The following is a 6,884-nucleotide window of genomic DNA, read 5'->3' as shown; positions in this document are numbered from 1 at the left end:
AAATTGATTGTGGTCTGATGACCCTTGACATCAAGATAAAACCACATAATTAAATAGCGGAAGATCAAACATTTATTATGCCAACGGTTAAGTGCGTTATCAAACAATTTGTGAAAAATAAAGTTTTACTATAAATATACTATTTTTTGTCTTGAAATTTAAAGACTTTGTAAGTTCTATTTGAGCGGAGACTAACAAAGGAGCTTAAGATCAGAAATAATAAGAGTTAACTATTTAGGATCACCATCGCAGTTGAGAGCAGTGAAGTGCTTAACCGATTAGCGTGCGAATGTGTTGGAATAGGTAATGTCGATCTTACAAATTATTGTCGACCCAGCATATGAACGCAGGCAGACCGGTCCTATTACTAAGGTCTTCCTTCATATCCCACATACAAGCATATATGAAAGAAATTTACCGTTATTGCATATGACTAAGTTAATCCTACATAAAGCAAGAACGGACAAAACTAATCTTATATTCTAAATGGTCCATGTTGATGAGCGCTGGAAATAATAAGTTTCCTAAGGATCCTTTTTAAACAAGGTTGTGCTGAAATGGATTCGTTTGATTAGTATATTTAAGAGCTTTTGGATTTTTTAAATGATATGATATGATCCTTCTTTTAATATGTTCCTTCACTATTTATAGATTTTTTAGTGGCATCGTGAAAATAATAGTTGCTATGTGGCGACGTTGTATACAGCAATTATAAAGTGGTAATTGCTTTTATTCGTTCGTACTTTACTTTCATCAAATATGTTTTTATTAAAGTAATTGGTTATTTGATTATTGATCATACGTCGAGGTTCAAGGTTGATGTAGCTCTATTAGTTTCTTGTTTTTATCCATGAATTATTCGAGCCATAAGATTCTTAAAAACCTGATCATTAATGAGTTGACTTTCATATATCTTGCACATGACATGAAGGTCTTGCATTTGCTACGTGACTGCATTTGCATGGTTGGATCCGGCATTATTAGATCTTACCCAAACACCATCGTTCCATCAAATGTCACATATGTAAACAAATTGACAATATTAAAATTAATTTATTAATTAAACTCAAGTACATGTTAATGTACTACTATAATGCATTTCACTTTTTGGAAGCTACTGTATTCTAATTACCAGCCACGGAACAGAATCAAAGGACTGAGTCACCTTGATTGAGTGTATCTATATTCGAGTTCTAATGCATTCTAAATATAGGCTCCTGAATGAGCCCTAAAAGAGTTTATGCACGATACTGTATGGCCTGGCCCTCTAAAACGTTGAATCAGCTTGATTTTTGGGTGCTAAAAAAGATCTTTTAGATCCATAAGGTCACATGGACCTTCGGTAAGACATAAATATCAGTTTAATCAAAAACTTTAGTGGCCTCAAGAATGTTTTCAACATGTGGTCCAATTTAGCATTCGATCTACATCATTTTTTTGGTTCATCGCCTAAAATGATTCATCAAAATGGATGAACAGCGTGGATAAAACACATGCATCACGGTGGCCCCACAGAGCCCTTAACAGGACCGTCCGTCTCTATCTAGTCCTGCCGGGGGTAGTACCCAATCCCCGCCCAACATAACCTAAGTCAAAAATCAGACTGGTCCACTAATCAGGCGGTGAAAAGGTTTATGTTGTATACAGACAGACCCCTAGCCAGCTGTTTTCTAACCGTTCATCTCGCATAACACGTGTGGCCCTATTGATTCATGGACTACAGAAATTTTCAGATTAGGGTATGTCCGTGGAGGATCCCACCAGATGAATGGTTGGATCTTGCGCACGCCGATCATCTCCTCCCTCTATCCTCCCACGGATCGCCTTTAGCATTTTTCTCTTTATAATACGGAGCTTTTGCCAAGCCCACACGCGTGTACAAATCAGCTAATGCACACACCATCACATAGGCCAGCGTAGTAGATAGATGAAATATCCAAGCCATCCATCAGGTGGACCTCATCATGTAGATGTTTCTGCCTGAAGATAAAGGTGGCCCATTTAGTAGTGATCCCATGACATTATAAATAATCAATCTGTTACAAAACTTCAATTGATTTTTTCACAACCGTAAATTTTGTTCAGTTCATCGACGGACCTGATGTTTGGCATAGAGAATGTACACAGCGGCAGCCTTCTGATGGATGGGTTGGATATTGCACGTGTCTGCCACGCTGGCAAATGTCATGGCATGTGCATTAGCGGACTTGTACACGCGTGCAGGCTTAGAAGAGCTCTATAATAAAACTTTCGATTTTCTTAATCCTCGATTTTCATGCCAAAGCCGTTTTAACTTTCAAATTTAGGGAATTCTTTGATACTCCCGTTGGACGTAACATTTGATACGCAGCCACTCAGAACTTGAACACGTGGTATATATTACTCAAATTGAACCGACTAAATTGTGGAACTCGCCTTCTGTAACTCGTAGTCCAAAAATCAAATTCGTTAAACAATACTAACTTTGGATACTTGTTCGTTGAAATATGACCACTAAATATTTTTCTATTTTAACCGTCCAATAAATGTCCACCAATCCTATAGCCAAACAATCGAATAAGCATGATTTTTTGTTCATGATACATCCAAACTGAGACCCATCATTTGGCCAGTTAAATTTGAATTACTTGTATGCCGAGCAAGCAATTTATAAGTAACATCTAAGCCCCTGTATATCATCCATCACGCTCTGCCCGAGTATCAAAGTTTTTCTCTCCAAACTTTTTATTTTACATGGCCTTTTTGTTGTCTCCGTTAGAAGAACGCTGACTGCAGTGCACACGAAAAAGTGCACATTGTGGGCACTCGCCTCTTTAATGTAGAAACTTGGTAAACGTACACAACATCCAAGCCACTCAACGGGCGTGGACCACCATTTAGACCATTGATCTCATTATCAGGTGGGCCAGATGAGTACAGAGAATGTGAACCGTCAATTCATTTTGCTTAACTGTCTGTCTAATTTCTACAAACCTTGCCCCACCTGATGATCAGATCAATCTAATTTCGAGACAAATGCACCTAATGATCTGCTTGGATCTAGTGCACACGTCCGACATTGCCACCTGTTTGTAGAATTTGAACTGTTAACTACTTTCATTTAGGACAGTTGATTAGATGTTCACCAATCGGCCATCTAAGGTATACCGCTAGCCGTAGCTTTTATTCCGTGACCCATCCAAGGTGGGGTTCATGATTTGGACGGTTTAATTTAATCAAATGTGTGACACGTGTACAATTACAAAGTGCACGAGTATGAACCATGGTACTCTACTAAAATACCAGAGTTTTTCTCTTTGTATTTGTTAATATTATACTTGGGGTTCTAATTTCCATAATCTTACTTTAATTTTTTTTAAACGTTTCTCTCTTTTGATGAAAAGAGTCAGAGCCATAACGGCTATCTTTGGGTTTAAATGTTCTGAGACCCGCAATCGAAGGCTTGTGATACCCATCGCATAAAAAGGCCTTGACTTTCTACCAGTGGATCTAGAATCCTAGATCAAATTCAACGGTTATGCCTCAGGAACCCTTCTTAGCTGTTCAAAGTCGAGTGTGAGCCATTTTGTCTAATCAAATGATTAGGATCATGTGGTGAAATTTCAGCCAAATGGCTCATTCAAGATGGACCCCACTAATGATCTAGATGCCAATTTGGGTGGTCCCACAATGGCATGCTCTGTGCTGGCACGGCTTGGGTGGATCCCTTACTGTGGAGTCCACCGTGATGTATGTGTCATACATCCACGATGTCCATCCATTTTGAAAGTTCATTTTAGGGCCTGATCTCAAAATGAAGTAGACCCAAATCTTAGGTGGACCGCACCATAGGAAAGAGGTGATTGAATACCCACCTTGAAGACTTGTTGGGGGCCACCAGAATGTTTATTTGCCATCCAACCTATCGATAAGGTCACACAAGGATCTGGATGAAGGGAACACACGATTATACTGTGGCCCATGAGAAGTTTTTAATAGTCAATCACCACTGTTTCCTGTGGTGTGGTCCACCTGAGATCTAGATCTGCTTCATTTTTATGATCATGCCATAAAATAAGCTGTCAAAAGAGGACAGCATGGATGTGGGCCCATCAGTCAGGGAACCACCAACCTCGGTGGATCTAAGACTTTCTTACAACAGTGGTAGGGAGCCAATGCAACAGAAAGCTGTGGGGCCACTGTGATGTCTGTGGCATCTACTCCGTCCATCAATAGCTCCAGTTGGAAAATCAATAAGTCCCTCCATCAAGTGGGCCACACTTCAAAAAACGTTGAGATGGAGACACCAACCTTGAAACCTTGTTGGTGCGCACAGAAATTTTGGATAAGGCTAATATTTGTGTTTTATATTCATCCTGCTAGGCACTAGGAAGGTTTCAATGGTGGGTGTCCCATTTTCACTCTTTCATGTGGTTTGGCTCACCTGAAATTTGGATCTGCTTGATTTTTTTGTCCGCGTCCTATACGTGGAAATCGTGCAGGTCATCTGATCCTTGCAAAGGTGGGTCCCAACATGCAACACCCCCAGGTCCAAAAACCAGATGAGCCATGCATAATTCGAACGTGTGGACCATAAGCATATCTCTTCAAGCTCTGTTGTTTTCACAAGTGGCTCGCCTGATGAGTTGACAGGCTCAATCTTTGGGCCAAGTCATCTACAAGGTGGGGCCCACATGATGCATAGCTCAGTTGTCCCACGTGCACCAGGTTGGCACATGCGACCTCATTCAGCTGTGCTTGTGTGCTAAGCAAACCTCTTTATCTTTTCTATTACCCTCAAGCTCAACGGCTATATGATGAGACTAAGTTGTGATGAAGAAACAGAAATCTTTGGGAAGACAGACTTTTAGTGAATATATACCTCAGTCGATCAATATAAGAGTGGGGGGAGAACACATTCAGGAGGTGATTTGCAACTCGTTCCAGACAAAGTGGTAGTTGATCTCGACATGCTTAATGCAAGAACGAACAACCAGATCGAATCTGTAGTGGTTGTAACAAGAGACTGATATTCTACTTCAGTGCTAGAACGGGGACGGTTGGTTGTTTACAAGCACTCCAAGAAATAAGATTTTAGCCGAAAGAATATATATAAAAAGTAATAACAGATGGTCAGTTGTTGGGAATTCCTACCTAGTCGTTGTGAGGTTACAGTGAGATGCACAGCTAAAAGTGGAACCGAAGGAAAGCATGCATCTAACAAAGCAGAGAATGCATTTGACAACTACAGGGTGAGTATTTATAGGTCAGTGCATGAATTGACAGGCTTCATTTATGACAAATGTGATGTTAGGCTGAGTCATGGTGAGGTGTTGCAATGCTCTAACAAGGCAAAGATAGACAGTTGGATCAGGTAAAGATGTAGCAGACTGTTGCAGAGAACTTAGCTACTAAGGCAAGAAGTGTAGTGCATGGCTTGGCACCTTCCACATTGGCCTGAGTAAGCAATGAAAGAGCATATTTCAGTTGATTGTGTTGCAGATAAACACCCACACACGATCAATGCAAAAAAAAAAAAAAAAACGAAACCACAAAGGGAAAGGGTCAAACAAAAGGCCAAAGGGCCAAACAATAAACAAGAGACAAAAGGTAAGGTGATTTTCTTAGTTCTACAATATGCTTACGTACGCTCATGGGATAGCAACATAGATCTTTCTTCTTCACTAAAACAAGAGAAACGCAAGTACAAGACTTACCTCTCTAATGCTCTTCCTCCATACAAAACTCTCACTGAGGAATACTTCAAAAGAATAATCCCCTCTACCTATGCTCCTCCTTATGTAAGACCACACCAGAGCAAAGAGAGCAGGTGGCAAATTCCTACTTTAACAAAGCTTCACAAAGGAAACCACAAGAGGGGAGAGAGAGAGAGAGAGAGAGAGAGAGAGAGAGAGAGAGAGACACTGTCACCAAAATCAATTACATCATCGACATCTGGTAGAAGAAAAGCATTGCCAGTTGAATCCCGGCAGTAGAACATAGAGCGAGATTTATGTCAGGAGAAGAACAACATTGCCAGTTGAATCCCGGCAGTAGAACATAGAGGGAGATTGGTACCATGAAAAGATTTAATTTTCCTGTATTTTTCCTTTCCACGTATAGAGTTTATGCACGCATAGAGGATATACACTATGATTATAGTCTTGATAGCTGTACATACAGCTACATGGTTTTGAGATTTGAATTTGATTTTACCACAGCACACAAATCATCTCATGGTCCAAGCATCACCGCTCTGATACTATTGTTGAGTACATTGACAGCAAAAGTAATATTACATCCCACTAGTTTGGACATGGAAAACTCCCCGGGCTGTCGATATGGATCAGACCCATGGTTAAATGACTCAGTGACTCAGGTCACCTCATCCTGTCTTGAGTTGAGTCATGACTCCACCAAGGGTGAAAATGGTCTGACTCACCAGTCAGGGGTGAGGGGTGGACCCAGGGTATCAAATTGGATCGGTCCAACCGAGTCCTGGTAAGCTTAGGCAAGTTGCAGAGGACTCGTTCAAGTCTTAAAACCATGGTCAGGACGGCCAGGCCAGCTACTGGGCGAGGCCCGAGTTTAACTTTTAAGCCAGTGGGCCTAACTTGGCATAGAGAAAAATTGATGCGCCATACTGGGCCCAGGCTCAGCCCAAGACCAAGTCTAGGACCATTTTTGGCCTGGATTTGGGCAAAGGCTGACGGGCCACAAGTCAGGTTCAAACATAAGTATTGAGGCCCAAATTTCTTTCACTTGCCGCATTTGGACAAGCCTAAACCAGGCCCAATTACACCTGTCTACATGGTAACAATCGGCATGCAATTCATCAAAAGAGAAGGAAGCATACTACCAAAATCGATTCTCCCCTGACTTGGGGTGAATCGTGACTCGACTTG

This window comes from Magnolia sinica, chromosome 8 (assembly GCF_029962835.1).
Source record: "Magnolia sinica isolate HGM2019 chromosome 8, MsV1, whole genome shotgun sequence".
NCBI lineage: Eukaryota > Viridiplantae > Streptophyta > Magnoliopsida > Magnoliales > Magnoliaceae > Magnolia > Magnolia sinica.
The sequence above is the reverse complement of the archived record's forward strand: the minus strand, read 5'-3'. Positions refer to the sequence as shown.